The sequence below is a fragment of the Jaculus jaculus genome, chromosome 10 (assembly GCF_020740685.1).
Source record: "Jaculus jaculus isolate mJacJac1 chromosome 10, mJacJac1.mat.Y.cur, whole genome shotgun sequence".
Taxonomy (NCBI): domain Eukaryota; kingdom Metazoa; phylum Chordata; class Mammalia; order Rodentia; family Dipodidae; genus Jaculus; species Jaculus jaculus.
In genome coordinates, this window is record NC_059111.1 from 46714397 (window position 1) to 46734478 (window position 20082).

At 37.2% G+C, this 20082-nt stretch overlaps 1 protein-coding gene and 1 pseudogene across 2 annotated transcripts in view; one reads left to right on the forward strand and one right to left on the reverse strand.

The window, feature by feature from the left end:
* Positions 1 to 305: 305 nt before the first annotated feature.
* LOC123464116 lies at positions 306 to 1437 on the reverse strand (annotated as a pseudogene).
* A 10120-nt stretch (positions 1438 to 11557) lies between these two features.
* The window catches only part of Cd36 (CD36 molecule), a 71628-nt gene continuing 63103 nt past the window's right edge, over positions 11558 to 20082 (forward strand). Inside the window, exon 1 of one of the 2 annotated variants that reach the window (XM_045161042.1) lies at positions 11558 to 11598. The gene's annotated coding sequence lies outside the window, so the exon portion shown is untranslated. The remainder of the gene's footprint in view (positions 11599 to 20082) is intronic. The other variant, XM_045161043.1, reaches the window with a different exon arrangement.

Sequence of the window (20082 nt, forward strand, 5' to 3'; positions counted from 1 at the left end):
TCCACAGTAACGTAACGTTACTAAATAATCCAATATATTCACAAAATGACTCCCTGCATCTGTTCTGGTGTCTGCTGTCATATCACCGCATATTTATGCATGATTCCCATAAGAGTTTCCTTAACATTATTTGACAACCTGAAGTTGTTCTGTTCCCTCTGGCTCTCATCTTCTCCAATTTATACAGCAAGGTCCATGGCAAGTAGGAAGAAGCTCAGTATAGACACCTCACACCATAACCCCCACTTCCTCCACTGCCTCTTGGACCATTCTTCCCTCCACCATATGGTTCCCCCCATGTTCTTGCTACCACCAAAGTTTCCACTCTTCATTGGACCATAGTTAGAAGATTGCTGGTTATAATTTCCAAAATCACTGTAATTTCCACTTCCATCATTTCCTCCTCCATAGTTGTCATAACTACCTCTGTATCCCCCACCCTGGTTTTCATGTTGAGGTCCTCCACCAACATTTCCTCTTCTTATTCATCCATAACCAGGTATACCTCCAAAGTTTCTACCTCCACATCTGCCTCCATATCCATTGTAGCTGACCCCATACCCATGTCCACTTCCATATCCCTCAGATCCACCCCTAAAGTTACTTCCTGGTCCTGGTCCAAAATGTCTACCACCACCATATGGGAATCTCCAGAACCAAAGTTCCCTCCTTTTCAACTCCTAGAACTCTAGACTTCATGCATTTTTTGTCTTGGCAATGGCTTTGTTACTTCTGCATTATGACTGTTGATGGCGTAATATTTTTGCACCAATTTTATCCACAGGATCATGGTCATCAAAGTAACAAAGCCAAAGCCTCTTTTCTTTTCAGATTGCTTATCAGTAATTACTTCAATAATATCAAATTTTCCATATTCCTTAATCTCTAAGGTGATGCTCCTCAGTGTCTTCTTTTTAACATTTTATTTATTTATTTGACAGAGAAAGAGGGAGAGTGAGAGAGGGAGAGAATTGGTGTGCCAGGGCCTCCAGCCACTGCAAACAAACTCTAGATGCATGTGCTCCTTGTGCATCTGGCTAACTGGGTCCTGGGGAATCATACCTAGGTCCTTTGGCTTTGCAGGCAAATGCCTTAGCCACTAACCCATCCCCCCAGGCCAGTATCTTCTTTCATACCACCAACAAATAGCTTCTTCAGTCACATGGGCTCCAGGTTTTCCAGACTCCTCTTTGGCTACTGTGCATTTTGGCTTCCATCAATCTAATGAGGCCTTGCAGCCATGGCAGCATCTACTTCAGCCATGGATGAGAAAGTTTTAAAACCAAATCCTCTTGATCTTTTGCTTTCAGGATCCTTCGTTACCACATAGCCTGTGAGATTTCCCCATTGCTTGTAGTAGTTTCTCAAACTTTCTTCAGTGGTTTCAAAGCTTAAGCCACCAATGAGTTTACAGAACTGTTCCTTTTCTCTCTCCATTGTGGACTCAGTTGCTTCATCCTGATTTCCCACATCCAGAGAGACAAGAGAGATCTCCACACATGGAGATGAACCTGGACATGATATTCTTTACACTCCAATAATACAAGCATTTCTAGTCCCAGGCCAACCTGGGCTACATAGTGAGATGCTGTCTGAGAATACAGAACAATAGCCACCACCACAGATTAGGTAATAAATCATCCTTTCATGTTTTAAAATGTATGTAATTAAATTGAGATGTCCTTACTTAAAATTTACTTAAAGATTTGTTGTGTCCTATTTTGGTACTTCATTATTACTGCTATTTGAAATGTAGCAGGTGCTATTATAAAGTACACTGCTATAATCTCATCCTGGTAAGTTTATGAATGAAGTGATAAAAATAAGCTTTCTTAGTACATTGTTTCCATAGCATAACATCTGAAGCACAGTATCTTATATTAGAGAAGATGTAAATTTCCAATAAATAAACTGGGTCTTTACAAAAACAACACACGTATCCTTTAAGAATGAACTGTAAAACATCAATGCCTGGTAGAATTGTTGTCTTTCAGATTAACTTCATGTACACTTATACATTATTTGGAAATACATAATGAGCACCTATCATGTGTCTCTACTGTAGGCAATATGGAACATTGCTAGAAACAATGCTGTGCTAAACATTTAAAAGGAAACAGCTCTACATTTTATTAACAAAAATAAGTCCTTTTGATAAAAGTTAACAAACAAAAGCATACTACCTACAACAACACCATAGGGAGTGTTATTGGGCAGCCTTTTCTCCAAGGTTCCCATAGAACTTTTAGTGAGTCAACAATCCCTTGAGGAAATGAACGAAACTGGTGAAAGTGACGGTTACCCAAGGTGCATAGAGGTGAGGAGGCTCAGTTGTCCCCTTCCCCTACTCTTTTAAGACTGTGCAAATGTAATACTCACTCCTAAACCACTATGAAACTTCATATTACAATGAAGATGTCTGTGATGTAGACTCCACACATTCATTTCAATAACTTCCTAAATTCACTGTTATTGAGCTGTTTTGAATGAAGTGGAGAATATACAGTCACTTAACCTTTGTTTTAGGAGGCTAAAGTAAAAATTCCATGAAAGCAATGGTCCTTTTCAGTTCACATGTTCAAGTTAGTACTGTCTATGTGCCTGCAACGTAACAAACACTCAATACCTAGATTCTTACCCCAAACCTAAATCCTTTCTAGCCCCAGACATTTTCTGAGGACCACGATTTAAAAGCATAAGAAGTTTTAATCCTTTAGACATTTTAAAAATATATTTCTTATGTTTACAAACTATTTTTAAATATCTAAGTTGAGTTAGGCATCTACCATAACTTAAATATATCTTTGAAACGTGTGGGATATGAAATCCTGAGGTAGTGTTGTGGTATGTTATCACCCTGTTTTACCCAGAATGCCTGGTCATCTTTTCTAAGTTGGTAGTTTTGATTGCTTTTTTACTTGTTGATTTGTAATACGGGGAACATCCTCCACTCACAAAACTAATTAAGGGATTTAAAGATGGAATGTTCTATAATACATGTTTTGTGCTAATTATGGACACTCATAGACACTGAGAAGTTCAGTGACTCATTCTGAAACACATTCATTTTACTGAATAATTTCATATCCAACTGGATGCAAGACTTGTATATTCTTTCTTCTGTGTTCAATCTCCTAGACTTTTTTTTTTTTTTTTTTTTGCCACATGTGCTGAGTTTCAGATAAAATCAGAGGAACATTAACTTTCATCCACCCCACTCTTGGTCTAAAGGTTCTCTTGTAAATTTGTCAACCTGGCCACAGATCTGTCCCTGTTTTTCTCCTTTTACTGTATGAAGTTCTCCCAGTGTGTACAATAACTATTCTTACTGGTCTGATCATATTACCCTCAAGCCTTCTCTGATGGTAGTAGGTATGGCAAACTGATTAAAGATATAGCACCTCCATTTTCTTCTTCCTCCTTTCCTCGGTTTATTTGTGACCATGTTGAAGGGCAAATGTAAGTCTGCCCCTTCAGTTTTCAAATCTCTAAAAATTAACAATCTTGCACTACAGTCCAAGTACAACACAGCTGAAAATGCTATATTTTAGCAGCTAAAGTCAGGAAATAAGGCTTGAGCAAGGGATAAGTAAATGCTGGCACTATGACACAAGCAGAAAGGGGGCATACTATAAGTATTCCCATTATTTTCTCCAACCCATTAATATTCCCTACACATGTCTGGGATGGAGTTTTGTGTTCTTAAATCTCCCATACAGACCTTCTGTACATAGTAACAGGGAGCATTTCTGAAACTTCTGAAACTGAAATCCTGTAGAATAAATGAAAGCAATTGAAACAGTCTGAAGGGTCCTTTATAGTAAAATAAAAAATGCTTCATGGTTATTGTCCATGGCCAACCAACAGTTATGAAGTCAGGCTTTTTTCCTGAGATTTAAGGAAAAAAATCTATTTTCAACTATTCTCCTCTTGCTCATGTTGTTGTTATTATTTTATTATAAAATTTACAAACATTAGAAGTGGGAAAAGCTCTTCATTTACTCCTAATAGCATTTTACAAAAGAGGAGGACCTGGCTCATGGGTATTACATGACATTACATTTTTGCTGAGGTGAGATTGCCATTCCTGCTTCCATGTGCACAGATTGCCCAAGACTAACACCCTTCCCCAACCCACTGCAACCTTGTAAGGCATCATTTTCATTCTCTTGGTAGCTCAAGTTTCTGTAATCCCAATGTGTCCAAGGCAAAGGAATGTGGAATCAAAAGAATCCTGAAGCTCACTGGACATTTAGCCTGGCATTCACTGCTGCAAACAACAAGAGTAACTCTACCTCAGACAAGGTGGAAGGCATGGACTGACACTCTGACCTTGTCCTCTGACTTCCACACAAGTGAACTCATTCATATACATACACCCACAACCTACACACAAATCTGACCCAGTTCAATACATAACTTTGTTATTGTGTGGTTTCATGAATATATGTGTCTTCAAAAATAAATTACAAGTAATATGAAATGGGTGTGTCTCACTATGCATAAATCAGTCCTGGGACACAATAAAATGTTTGCACATAAGATATGCAAATTCCTTTACAATAACTACATTTGTTAAAAATGTCCATTTATCACTAACTATTAGGTGCCTGCAACATGGTCTGATCATGAATGATTTGGGCTGAATGGAAAGAATTATAAATCACTTTCCAAGGCACCCTTTTTATAGCCAGTCTGTATAGGTTTGAAACTAAGATCCGCCATGTCCCAACTCTGACCATGAAGCTCTCTAAACTTCTGCTTTCCTGTATAGACATGGGGTTACAAAAGTACATGTGGTACACTTACATAAGAATGCTTCATGAGTTTTGTGCTGTAATAGATCAAGAATAAGTTTTTACAATGACTTAAAAGTTGCTAATATTATCCCCTCAGGTAAATGATTAAACAGAGATATTAAGAAACTGGCTGAGGGCTGGAGAGATGACTTAGAATTTAAGGCACTTGGCTGCAAATCCAAAGGACACAGGTTCAATTACCCAGGACACACGTAAGCTAGATGCACAGGTGGTTTGTGCATCTGGGGTTTGTTTGCAATGGCTGGAGGCCCTGACGCACCCATTCTCTCTCTCTCTCTCTCTCTCTCTCTCTCTCTCTCTCTCTCTCTCTCTCTCTCCCCCTTTCTCAAACAATAAATAAATATTAAAATTTTGAAAAATGAAGCTGGCTGATGGGCTTACAGCTAATGTGAAAATGCCAATATTAAACTCACATAGCATTAACGACATCCTGTCCAAAATCTTGTCCAAATTTTATTTCTTCAGGTCACTAAAATTCCCTGATTTTGTTTCCCCCATCCAAGTAATTACTTCTCAGAGCTGAGCCTTGTCTGTTAAATATTTCTGAAATCTCTTGCATTCTCTCCCCCACATTGTTAAATCAAGTTCATTGTCCTGACCTACTTATTATAGTGAGCTTCCTATAGACTTCCTTCTAGTCTGTTCTCTATGATGGCTGGCCTACTGCTGTCAAGATAATGCCTGAGAGAAAGAATTCCATCTTATTCAAGGTAATTTGTTATGTTGATGCTCCCAATGTCTCTTTGCCCAGCTCTCCAGTGATTTGTTCTTCTACAACTCATACTATAACCTTCCTCACACTGTATGTTTATCCTGTCATAATGTTCTGCTGCATGTTTCCTCATAAGTCTATTTGGAGACATGCTTTCAATCTGCTGTTTCCTCTTTACCTGGATTTGTGTTTCACAAACCTCTAGTAAATTCTCAATTCTTCCATTCAATCCTCTGCAATACCAATCCCCTGTTACAGCAATCACCCTTAACCCCAGGGTAGGGTCAGGTGTTTGTTCCCAGTAGCACAAAGGTAACTGCAACAAATAAAAAGCAAGGAATTCATTGCATGCCTCCAAGCACTGTGAGTTACTGAAAACATTTGCCAAGGTCACTTAGGGAATAAACACATAAGAAAAGGAAGAGCAAAGGAAATGTTTTTAGCTGTGATATGAAAGTAATTTCAAATGCACTCTGCTCATGTTGATAACAAGAAAGAACTAGAGCAGTAAAATGATAGCCATAGAACCAGGAAAAAAAAAAAAAAAGAGCAGGAAGGTTTGAGCTAGAATTTGCTTGTGTGCTGAGTGTTAATCTGCTGGGGAAGGGAGAAAAACCAGAACGTGCTTCAGGTTGCAGGCATGACTGGCCAGGGGTTGCTTGTTATGTAGGCAAAGGGTTGAGGGCAAGATAAGATTAGAGAAGGACATACCATACACAAGGGGAACTAAGTGCAGAGTCTGAATTAGTTTTAAATGCTTCCAAGCATTTGAGGACTGGCAAGCAAATGTAGAAACTTTAGAATGAGAAGTGTACAGTTGAGTTTTCATAGCCAATTGAATTGGGATAAGGCTAGCTAAGTTTTTTTCTGATTGGTGAGCATGAGAATATAAAAAATATCAAAAATTCTGAACTCTGTACTCATGATGCTTTTTTAAAATAATGCATTGTTGCTGTATTGTAATTATTTCTGTCACCTCATTTCTTTGTTTGATTTTGTTTTCCTGAGCCACATTTGTCCCTGGTGCTTCACACATCACTGTTTACCAAAGACTTTAATCTCTTCTATAGTCCAGCTTATTCCTTTCCAAACACACTTAAAATATATCCACTATTATCCTGGCAGCCATTACCTGGGAGCTTTATTGGTTTTCAGATTCCATTATGCTTTTCTCATGGACTCTTGTAAGAATCACAGAATATTGTCGTCACAGTGGGTGAGCCTCTTTCCCTTGCATGATGTTTTGTGATTAGACTTACAGCTTTTCCCTACCCTTTCTTTTAAGACAGAACTAGTGCCGAGCTCCACAGCGTTGCAAGGCCCTTGGGCACCACTCCCATCTCAGACATCTCGCTCTGCCACAGTCCTCAGCCACTGTGCCCAGATTGTGAACCTCAAAATCTTTGCTTTCATTATGCACATAAACAGTGATCTCTTATAAAAATGGTATCCCTTTATACTTCTTTTTTGATACACTATTTGGCTTCTTAAAAATTCTGACACTGTTCTTGCAAATATGGCAGCACATTCAGAGTCAAGTATTCTTAGATGCCCTGTTAATGCCATTATCATTTACTTCACGGCTACCAGGAACATACCTGTGGATAAATTTTTTACTCATATAAAGAGGGAAGGTAGGGCTGGAGAGATGGCTCAGTGCTTAAGGCATTTGTCTGCAATGCCTAATGACTCAGGTTAGATTCCCCGGTACCCATGTAAATCCAGCTGTACAGAGTGGTGCATGTACCTGGAGTTTGTTTTTAGCACTAGAGTCCTGGCATGCCCATTCTCTCTGTTTCTCACCTGTCTCCCCCAACACACTTGAAAATAAATGAATTTTAAAATATTTAAAAGGAGGGGAAGTATACCATGGGGGTGATCCCATGAGAAGGTGTGTTCATCAGTTTTCCATCCCTGTGAGAAAATACCTGAGAAAATCAACATGAAGGAGGAAAGATTCTTTAAGCCATGGTTGCAAAAGGTTAGTTCATGGCCACTTGGCACCAATGATTCTGGTCTCATGTTAAGTCAGAACATCATGGAGCAGAGCATGTAGTGAATATCCTGGTGGCCTGAAAGCAGTGGGACAGCAAGTAAGAAGGTACCTAGGATATCACATACTCTGGAGTACCATGCCCCAGAGCCCCGTTTTATCCAAGTGTGCCTCATCTTTTAACATTTCCCCAACCTCCCAATAGGCTTTCTATTTTCAGTTCTTTTTCAAGCTCAGGACCTCTTGTCACAGTCACCTCTCAAAGGCCTGACCTTCATACTGCTGCTCAGGGATGACATTTTCAATACATTTAAATTTCAGTTGATAGCAGAAGCTATGTTAAAACAATATAGTATTTCCACTTCAGTAGACTTGGTAGGTAGACTTGTGAGAGGGTCTCATGAAGCTGACAGAAGCTGAGGCAGAAATCAAGGTAATGTAATTTTATGACTGTTAATTTTATCTAGGTAGAAAGAAGACTAGATTGAGGTGAAACCACAATTGACAAAGATGTAGGAGTCACATTTGGTGAGAAAGGAAGTGTGTGGTATGTGTGGCTTGGACATTGTTCATAATTTGTGTGTGTTCAGATATGGTTATTGAGTGGTCTTGTCTAGATAACACAACAGTGTGGCTGTGTCATACTGTCTAGAAATAGCATGACCTAATTGATTGTGTGAGCCCAGCTTCTGAAGTTTGGCCTGCTTTCTCTTGTCTCTTTCATATGACAGAGTTCTTTGCTACTTCCTGAGACTTGTGTATGTAAGTCCAGTTCATACAGCTTTGATGACTATTTAAATAAGATTTTAACAGAATTCCTCGGTCCAAGAAATTTTCAACAAAATAAATAATAAAATATAAAATTTCATTGGTATTTTGCTTATAATTTGATCAATAACAACCACACAAAGAGATCAACTTAGGGTGGAGGTATGGCTTAATGGTTTAGGTACTTGCCTATAAAGCCAAAGGACCCAGTTTTGATTCCCCCAGGACCCACATAAGCCAGATGCACAGGTTGCACATGCATCTGGAGTTTGTTTTTAGCGGCTGAAGGCCCTGGTGTGCCTATTCTTTCTCTCGTTCAAGTAAATAATTAAAAGTTTAAAAATATTTTAAAAAAGAAAAAGATCAATCTATGTATACCAACAATAACATACACACATTGTTTAGGGAATCCAGTTTTCATTTTGTAGAACCTTATTTATGATGTAAATTAATAATTGTTATTGTCAGATATGAAATAAAATTTTAATATTGCTTAGTGAAAATCAGTTATAAAGCATTTAAACATATGTTTGCAAATCTTCTATAGCATATTATGACTCAGTGTCTTCATTCTTTATTTATGTTTTCATTTGCAAATTCACTGGTATCATGTACAACACAATGCTTTGAAGTATATACATATATACTGTCAAATGACTAATGATAATTAACATATGTTACCTCACCTAGTTATCACTTTTTTTGCAAAGAAAATATCTCTACTTTATTGTTTTTCACTAAGATAGTATAGCATCGTTAATTTTGGTCAACATGTTATATAGTAAACTCTATTTTTTTATACTTTTTAAACTATAATTTTATACTCTTTAATTGAAAACTCCCTGATACTATCTACAACTTTTCCTGCTTCTTTGGTGTCACTTTTGTATTCTCTACCATCCATAAAATCAGCTTTTAAAAACTCTACATATAAACTCATATTCATAGAGATAGTGTTATCATCTTTGTATTTCTGGGCTAATTTATGCATAATGCTCTTCTGGTTTACCCACATTGCAAATAACAGATTTTCCCCCCACCCCATTTCTTATACATACTGGATGAACCTTTAAGCTGTTTACATATTCTGGCAGCTTTGAAATGTGCTGTGATGGACATGGGAGTGAAGCTGTCTCTAAACCATATTGATGTCAGTACCATTGGGCATATGCCCAATAGTGGAATTTCTAAGTCATGTGGTGGTACAATATTGAATTTCTGAGCTTTTACCATTAGTCTAATTTACATTCCTACCAACAGTATGCAAGGATTTTTCTTTCATGTCACCAACTTTTGTTTTTGTGGATGATGTTTTATTATTATTATTATTATTATCATTATTATTACCGTTATCATTTTTTTGAGTTAGGGCCTTGCTCTAGTCTAGGCTGACCTGGAATTCACTATTTAGTCTCAAGCATGTCTCAAACTCATGACAATCTTTCTACCTCTGCCTCTGGAGTACTGGGATTAAAAGTGTGTGCCACCATACCAGCTCTTGTCTGTTTAAAATAGCAATAATCAGAGAGAGAGGTCAGATGTCTCATTGTGATATTGATTTACATTTTCCTGGCGATTAATAACACTGACATATTTTCATATCTTTGTTACTTCTAAAACCTGTTGGTGTGGGTTTGATATCCCAGTATTCATGTAGAGCCAATGCACAAAGTGGCACATATGTCTGGAGTTTGTTTACAGTGGCAGGAGGCCCTATGCACTCACTCATTTCTCCCCACACACACTTTCATTGCAATAAATATATAAAAACGTAAATGTGAGTGGTAAAGGCAGCATACTGATAAATGAGTGGACTCATTTAAGTAATAAATAGTAAATAATGCAAATAAACACAAATATCCACTATTAATCTGGGAAATAGAAAAAAAATATTCTTTGAGAACTATTTTATGTGTGTCAGTTTTTATTTTAAGTTTTTTTTTTTTTTTTTTTTACATTTTAGAAACAGAGAGAGAAAGAGGGAGAAATGAGCATGACAGAACCTTCAGCTGCTGCAAATCAATTCCAGATGCATCAGCTACCTTGGGTTCTGGGGAATTGATCTTGGGTCCTTAGGCTTTGCAGGCAAGCACTTTAACTGCGAAACCATCTTTCCAGCCCTGTAGTATTAGTTTTGCATAAAAGTAACATAATATTGGTTTGTAAGTTTTTTAATATTACTATTTGCTAGGTTGTTACAAATAAAACCCTATTGATATCTGTTTGGTAGTCCAAGGGGTATTTTACAAATACAGTTTTTGCACCATTTATTTGAAAATGAAATAAGAGATAATGCAATTTCTGTTATTGAATATATTCATATAGTTGAATTTGCAGACCCTTCATTAGAGAAGTTGTATAAATTGGGCAGCAGAAATGGCTTAGTTGTTAAGGCACTTGCCTGCAAAGCTCAAAGACCCGGATCCAACAAGGTTAGCCAGACATATAGAGAGGCAAGCATAAGATTGCACATGCCCACTAGGTGGTGCATGCTTTAGGAGTTCAATTACAGTGGCTGAGGCCAGGGAGCACCAATTTTCTCTCTCTGTCTCTCTCACTTACTCTCTCCAAAAATAAAATAATAAAAAAGAGAAGTTGTGTAATTTATGCCAGAATATTCTTTACTTAGGTATACTCTTCATTTCCCTCAGAACATTAATGGTCTTCTGATCAAAACATAGTTTTTTAAAAAATTTATATTTTTATTTTGAGGCAGAGAGAGAAAGAGAGGAAAGGAGGGAGGGAGGGAGGGAGATAGAGAGAGAGAGAGAGAGAGAGAGAGAGAGAGAGAGAGAGAGAGAGAGAGAGAGAGAGGGAGAAAGAGAGAAAGAGAGAAAGAGAGAAAGAGAGAGAAAGAATGGATGTGCCAAGATGTTCAGCATGCTGCAAATGAACTCTAGATGTTTGTGCCCCTTGTGCACATGTGTGACATTGGGCGCTTGTATTACTGCATCTGGCTACATGGGACCTGGAGATTTTGAAAGCCAGTTCTTACTTGTTGCAGGCAAGCACCTTAACCACTAAGCCACTTCTCTGGCCCTTGTTTGTTTTCAACTGCAAAATCTAGACTGATCATTTCTTCAAGATTCTTCTTGTTTTGGCTAGAATTCAGATGTTTTATTCATACTTTGTTTTAGACCTTTAAGTCAGTGGGATACATTTGCATAATATATCCAGTGACCAGGGTCTGATCTAGAAATATGCCTTCAAGACTGCTGATTTGGGGAATCATTTTATTCATTTTTTTTTTTTTTTCCTAATCAGGTTCCAGATCCTGACCCAAGTCTGTGTAAGTGAAGTAATCTGTAAGTATCACCTGCTATGGGTCTCTGGCATGTGGAGGGGGTTGTTTGATATCTTGAATTTGCATCCAGTCTTGGCCATCATACCTCTCACCTAGACATTGGGCCCAGAACAACTAGGTGCTGTCTTGAATCTGCACCACTCAGCAAGCAAACCCACTCAGCAAGCAAACCTGGGAATGAAGCCCCAAGCCCAGAACAAAAGCCTGCTACCTCATCTGGGGAATGGAAAATTAAGAAACTAATTACTTCCTACCAACTGGGGTCCATGGGTCTCCCTAGTGACTTCTCTGTTACTGTCCAGCTTCATACTGTGTTTGTTATTTTAAGCAAATCCAGTATAAAGAAGGATTAAGACCTCCAGGATTTTATCTGCTTTTACTACAACTATTGTTTCAGTCTCATCCAGTTATTGTTTTGTCTTTTCTGCTCCTACTGCTGTTTCCTGTGTAATCAAGAGGGCTTATAGAGAACACTTGTCTCAAGTATGATAATGACTCCTATTTGATTATACATCAACTTTGTTGCTTAAGTGAACAGCAAGCACCTTCCATCATAATCCACTCTCTGCAATCCACAATGGGCCTGTCTTCTCTTCACTAGGCTAAACACATATTTTGCTTCAGGGCCTTGTGTTTTTCCTATGACATTACATTAATTCTCTGGCTGGTTCCTATCTCCTCATCCCAATTTTCTGCTGTTCATGTGGGATTTAAAAAATGAAAACTCTTCCCCTACTCATAATTTCTTAATAATACTGCTCTACTTTGAGAGTAAAGTTTAAGCTCCTTCAAATATTACACAAGAGAGAGAAAATTCTGGTCTCCACTCATATTTCTTGTAGTTTGTCAGTTTTCCAAATGTATCACTCCCTTCCAGTCCCTTCACTTCTTCCTTTTGTGCTACCATAAAATAACTGCTTATCTATTCAAACCCATTTATTATTTTATACTCTATCTCCTCTCAGAAAAACTAAAATCTTTTAATGACCATGTCATATTTGTATACCAGTACCAAGAAGTCAGTGGTCAGTAAGTGTTTGAAGGAATAAATTAGTTCTAACAACTTTCCTTCCTTTTTGCCCACTTTTTATTTCCATAATAGCCTGTTAAACACATGAGTATTTTTCATGAAAGTTTATTTTTGTGGGGTCCCCTAATAATTGTTTCCAAATGTGCTGCTTACATCGTGTTTGCCATGGGCTACATTTGAGTTCAAGTGCCATCTCTGTCACACAATTATTATTTGACCTTGAAAAACTAAACTTGGCATTTCACTGTCTTCATTATGATTATGAATATAAAGTTATCTTATATATAAGATTTTAAAACATCATACCAGATATGAATAATTTGAAAATTTCCTCAAATATAAAGGATATCGCTTAGGTAAAATGTTTGAATGATTATGACATATGTACTTTTGGTTGTGTCCATGGTACTCCCTGACTAGTAACTTTCTATGCAAGGCAGGCTATAGAAAGGACAACTCCTTTTCCTCCGTATAGGTTACAGAAACTATCTTTCCTCATCTATTGTCCAAGTCATGAATTAATCCTCTGACAGTTCATGTCAGTGAGTATACCATAAGATCCTCTTCAATTCAGAATTCCTCATGTATACTCAGTAAGAATCTGGGTAGCCAGGCCAGGCTGGGTTTCCCCTTTCAGTCTGTTATCATTCAGTCATAATCTTGATGTTCAATCATATTCACCATGGTTGCCCAAGGATCAGTCATGCCCATACAGTATTCTCCATAAAAAAAATTGAATAGAGTTTGGTGAGCATTCTGATAGCTGAACATGTGGAATTTCTTAGAAGATAGTGCACTTGGAGAGGGCATGGGAAGCTCAGTTTCTCCTCTTCCATACCTCCTTTCACACAACTCTTCCTCAGAGTTCTTCATTGTATACTGGTAATTATGATGTGTTTTCTTGAGTTGTATGAGCTGCTCTAGCAAATGAGTCAAAAGAATCAAGCTCGTGAGAAGCACATTTCAAAGATGCCTAGGGATTATGACTAGCATGAGTGTCAGGTGCTTTGAGACGCAAGTCTTATCTGAAGGTGGTAATTTCTATCCCCAGATGGGTAGTGTTACTAAAAAAGACATGTTCTGCCCAAAACATAGTATGAAAATTATCCAAACTGCTGAAATTTTAAGTATTTTCACAAGATATTCTAATGTGAAGACAGAAAATGTCTCAAACCCATTTCCAGGGGGGGCAGGTTAAGTGATGAATATAGGATATAGAATTAGGTTTCTTGAAGGTGTGAGGAAAGGTCGATGTACATAAGAGAGAGTGGAATTGTTTGATGTTTGGCTGTGTCTAACATAACTTCATGGCTCTTAACAGGACCCATGCTCAGAGGATAAAAGTGTTATACTCTGAGGATGGAGTTTTGAGCTTCTGATGTCAAAAGGTTGCCCATGCATCCCACATTTTCTCAGGCTCAGATGTATGATCAATGGTTTCAATGGGTTTGAAATTGACAAAAGCACCTACAGTTTCCCTAGACATAACTTAGACAACCATTGTCATTATGATGCAAGCAGCAAAAGTGCCACACAGAAATGCTAGTTAAAGAATAAGAGCATACTGCTTAGCCATGTGACCCCAACTACATGGACAGTTTGTAAAGTCAGTTGAAAGTGAGGGCATTGACTTGAATTTAGATTTTACTTCTGTTCCAGTAGTGTCAGAAATGAATTGGATATGTGAGTAAACCCTTAGTGTCTGTCGTAGAATTGATTTCTGCCTTGGTGTGTGGGAAAAGCCTTCACTCATTTGGTGGAAGTTCTGATTCTGGTGTGAGAGCAGAGGAAATATAATAGGCATGCTTTTTCCTACACAGTTATCTCCAATATTCCCCCTATATTGAAAAATCAGGAGAAATGATTCAAGTTTTTGACTGTCTTTGACATTGAGAAAGTTACTTCTGCTTCTTAACATGAACAAGTTTTACAAGATGTTAGTTACATGAAGAATCTTCTAATGCCCTGGCTGTTTTTCTATCTAGTACTTGAATCTTCCAGGTACTATATATTTTTTGCATATAGTATTATGCTGAAGATCTCAAATTTTGTTTTTTTAAATATTTTTAAGGGGGAAAAGTTAATTTAGGTTTAAAGTTCCTGGCTACATTCCATTATGGCAGAAAAGCCATGGAGGTGAGAGCTTAAAGTGGTCACATTTAGCACACAATTTGGAAGCAGAGAGAGAGATCAATAATCTGCTTTTAATATTAACAAAGATAGCTTCATCAAAAGAAAAAAGAATTTCTAGATTTATTGCAAAGATAACTGGGCAGTGGTGAGCAATCGACTGTCATATATTAGTGTGTTTCCAAACAAATAATTTTATAGTGAGTTGATTTTTGTATATACAAAGTTATATATAGCAATTGTTAATGAAGACCTTCATGAAATTTTAGATATGATAGGCATTAATTATTCCATTTATTGATAATGCCCAATTTATTTTGTGATTAAATGTAGTGTTTTAAAATTTTTATTTGTATTTATTTACTTAAGAGGTGAGAGAGAGACAGAGAGAGAGAGAGAGAGAAGCAGATAGAGCAAATGGGCATGCCAGCTACTGCACATGAACTCCAAATGCATGCATTGTCTTGTGCATCCTGGGGAATTGAAGCCAGGTGCTCAGGCTTCACAAGCAAGCATCTTAACCATTAAGCCATCTCTACACCCCAAACACAGCATTTATAAAGTGTGTAAGCTTTAAAACACTGACAATTTTTAAAGGCATGTATGGAGTTCAATAAAATTTCCTGTGTAGGCTCATGTGTTTTGAATATATGATGGCAACTTGGGAAAGATGTGAAGCCTTTGGGAGGTTGAACATTGTTGAAAAAGGTGCCTATCTGGTGGAAAGTGTCTTTGGGAAACAGTAGTTCAGCACCAAGCTCTGTATTTATACTGTTTCCTTCCTGGTGCTATGACAAGGTGTGATTCCCTGCCTGGCTGCTCTGCCATGCTTTCTCCACCATAATCATACTTCCTCTTGAAACTGTAAGCTAAAATATATGCTTTTGCCTTGATAAGTTACTGAAGGTTAAGTTTTTTAAATGAAAGAGGGCAGTGCACCTCCCTCTGAAACTGCCCATCCACACATTCAACTCATGGTCTATAGTAGTTCTAGGTTTTGTGTAACTATTGAAAAAGAAGCATGCCTGTGTGTTTATCCTGAGTTCACAAACTTAAAGGCATTTTGATGGGTTCCATATGCTTGTTCATTGAGAGATAATAAACACTACCATGAACAGGCAGCATTGTAGGAGTTGAAACTTAGAGAATAGACCCAAAGCCATCACTGTGTCTAGAAATGTCAAAACTACAATGGTAGGGCTTGAGTTCAGAAAAACATACTTTCTTCAAGACTAGGGTCTCAATCAGCAAGACAGCTGTTTCTTCAGGGGAAACTGTGACATACTGTGACAATTGCTTGATTTGATAGTTTATACATGAATAGCATCTTTGCTGTAAAGAAGAAAATAAAATCTTATTTTCAAACGATAGATTTATAATGAAATTATTGAGAACATTAAAGACATGAGAGAATCACTAGAATGAAGATAAGATTTTTCAGGTAGAAGGAGCTAAAGGAATAGTAATCTTATTGATATCATATTAGGAAAACAATGACAATAGCTAAGATTTATAGATTATTTACCATGTGCCTGGTAAGGTCTTAATACTACTATAAAAGTTGTTCCATTTGGCCTTGAAAGAAAATTAAAATTAGATTATATTTTTACCTCAACTTTTTAGTAAAATGTGGAATTCAGAGGGAAAGTAACATTCTGCCTGTTGACCTGTTAATGAGAGGCACAGTCAGGAATAAACCTAAACTGTTTAAAACCAAAGCCCAAGTCTTATACTACAAGGAAAAAAAAGTCACCAAATATAATCTTGTTTAAAGATGTATTTACCAAATGAATGCCTATTGTTGAAAAAAGTTCTATTAGTATTTCTAAATGAAAAAAAGGAGACATAAAACCTATTCATTCCTTTTTTTTCTTTTTTATCTAGGAATAAACATTTGAATATTGTTTCTTAATTTTTAATTTTATTTATTTATTTATTTGAGAGCAACAGAGAGGGGGGGAGGAGGGAGGGAGGGAGGGAGGGAGAGAGAATGAGCGTGCCAGGGCCACCAGCCACTGCAAACGAACTCCAGATGCCTGTGCCCCCTTGTGCATCTGGCTAACATCAGTCCTGGAGAAACAAGCCTCGAACCAGGGACTTTGGGCTTCACAGGCAAGGGCTTAACTGCTAAGCCACCTCTCCAGCTCTTGAATACTATTTCTAGTTATACTTACATTGGGCTTCTTTGATTGTTTCAAATAATTTTTATTTATTTATTTGAGAAAGAGAGAGAGAGTGAGAGAGAGAGAATGGCCACTTCAGTGAATCTAGCCACTACAAACTAACTCCAAATGCATGAGCTGCCTTGTGCATCTGGCTTAGGAGGGTCCAGAGGAATGGAACTTGGGTCCTTTGGATTTGCAAGCAAGCAACTTAACTGCTAAACTATCTCTCTAGCCTTCAAATATTAATTTTAAATGGTAGTCTTTGATATTTTCATGTGGAAAAGAATCTTTAACTTTAATATTGCCACATGTATTATCACTCTATACCCTAAGCATATTTTTCACATATATATGTCTCTTCTTCCATCTGGTTAATCAGTGTACCTATCTTTTCTTTTTTTTTTTTTTTTTGTTTCTACTGTTTGCATTATGGTTATGATTTTCTTTCAAGTACAGCCAAGAAGTACCTAAAACTTGCTTTCATTCTAGTACAACTTATATTTTTCTTCTGATAACAATTAGTTACTTAAATCTTAAGACTGTTTTTCCATTTTTCTTCCTCTCTCAAATTCTCTTCATCATATAGACAATCTCTGCAATGCTCTTTCTTCTGTTTTATTTTTCTTTTGGGGTGGGATTTACATCCTTGATTTGGTGGAATCTGGATCTGGAATTCTTTTACTTTGGTGTAGTTTATGTACTATGAACATGACTTGATTGTGCAATAACAAATAGAAATTTTTTGTTCACTCACATTTTAAGTGATCATCTATTTCAATCATGAATGGAATGGTATGGCTATGGAATAAGTCTTTCTTGCTGATTTATATGATATTGCTCTCAAGTCTGCAACAAAGGCTTTTAAGATCTACTTTTGTTTTGCGTTTTATAATTTGATCTTTGGCAATTTTATACATATGCATTGTATTTGGATATTTGATCATATAAACCTCCCATTGCCCTCTGTCTTCCTCCCTCTCCTACTTAATCTCTTCTTCCTATAAATTTCCAGGAGACTCATCATTGAAGATAATTACTCCCACTCCCCACTGTGAGTTCTTGAATACATAGTTTGTGTCATGTCCAGGCAAAAGACTTTCACAGTGCCCCCACCAACCTTCCATGTCTTACTTTTTTTCCACACCAAATTCTTCAGTTTCCACTGAGCTATGTAATTAAAGCTACCTGATTTTTGAAAGACTGTAATAATACATCATGGCAAAAAAAAAAGATCTACTTTTATTAATGATTGATGTTGATTGATTAATTAAATTTGGGACAGGATCTTATCATATAGAATTTTTTTGTCTATTTTTATTTATTTATTTATTTGAGAGTGACAGAGAGAGAGAGAGAGAGAGAGAGAGAGAGAGAGAGAGAGAGAATGGGCACGCCAGGGCTTCCAGCCACTGCAAACAAACTCCAGACGCATGTGCCCCCTTGTGCATCTGGCTAACGTGGGTCCTGGGAAATTGAGCCTTGAACTGTGGTCCTTAGGCTTCACAGGCAAGTGCTTAACCGCTAAGCCGTCTCTCCAGCCCTCATATAGATTTTTTTAACTGGCTAGCACTGAACTCTGATTTCTTATTTCAGATTCCTTGGTGCTGGAATTACTGGTGTGTATCTCCATACTTGGTTTTTGCTTATTCTTGTTCCATGGAAGTAGCCTTTTACTCCATTGGGGAGTAATTCATAAGCGATTTCTTATGCTCTCTAAACCTATGCCTCTTAATTGTGACATGCATTACTTTTTTTCTATCCAAATTTCTTCATAAATTACAGAAGAACAAACATACATTTCATCTGAAGATAGAGAAGATAATGTATGTGCTCGGAGAAATTTTTGGTTTTGCTCTTTCCTCTTCATAGTCAGCCTCCATTAAATAATAGTAAAACATATGTATTCCTTGAACTACTCAGTTTCACCTCAAAGAAACTCCGCTATGAATTGTTTGCTGTAATTCTGAAATAATAATGTAGAGTTGCACTGGAATTTCTTTAAGCAGAGATATCATTCATACCATAATTGACATGTTTTCCTTATTTTAGCCACTGGCTCTTTATACCTACAGAATAATTTCTGAATCTTTGCATTTGGTGCAGAAGGAAAACACCTGAGCCTTGCAAACTGTGCGGAGAAGATCTAGGGCTTAGGACTTTTAACAAGGGTTCATCCAGCTGGCACCCACATCTCCACTAGCTTCCCATCTTGCTAGTTCATCATCCTACCTAAGATATGATTGGGGGTTTTTAGCTCTTATTGGCTTTCTGATCCAGGATCTAATGCTTAGAATTGGATACTTTAAAAATCTGGGCTGGAGAGATGGCTTAGCGGTTAAGCGCTTGCCTGTGAAGCCTAAGGACCCCGGTTCGAGGCTCGGTTCCCCAGGTCCCACGTTAGCCAAATGCACAAGGGGGCACACGCATCTGGAGTTCGTTTGCAGAGGCTGGAAGCCCTGGCGCGCCCATTCTCTCTCTCTCCCTCCATCTGTCTTTCTCTCTGTGTCTGTCACTCTCAAATAAATAAATAAAAAATGAACAAAAAAAATTAAAAAAAAAAATCTGCTGGTGTATCATTTAATCTGTTTGCTAAATATTTTCTGTCCTGTATCATATATATCTTTGGGCCAAAGGTACATTCATGTTTGTATAACTTATAACCATTGCATTTTAGTGAACTTTCAGGTAAAGTTAAAATAAGCACTTCTGTTCAATCTGCCAAACTAATGATAACTCTTGGTCATGAATTTAAATTTTAGAAATATGTTACTGTCCCTGTCCTCAGTATTTGTCCCAGCAGGATTGAGGCCACTTAAGTATCCTGTGATCTGGTCTTTACTGTAGATGTGATCTCTCAAGTCAAAGAAAGCTTGTCTTTTCTAAACCATGTGAATGGCATTGCTAATACTTTATGTAATTAGTTGGTTTTACATGCTTGGAATTTCACTTCCTTCTACTTAGTTTCAGATAATCTTCTAGGGCAGATTAATGATATAATAATTGTTAGGATATTATTTGGAGTTAAGTTCCACTGATCTCTAAGCAATACTTCTAAATCACATATTTGATTCCTGCAAGTTAATAGCTAACATTGTACAATATTAATAAGTTATATTTTCCTCTTATTCTCTTTATTATCTTTATGGATTCAATAGTATAA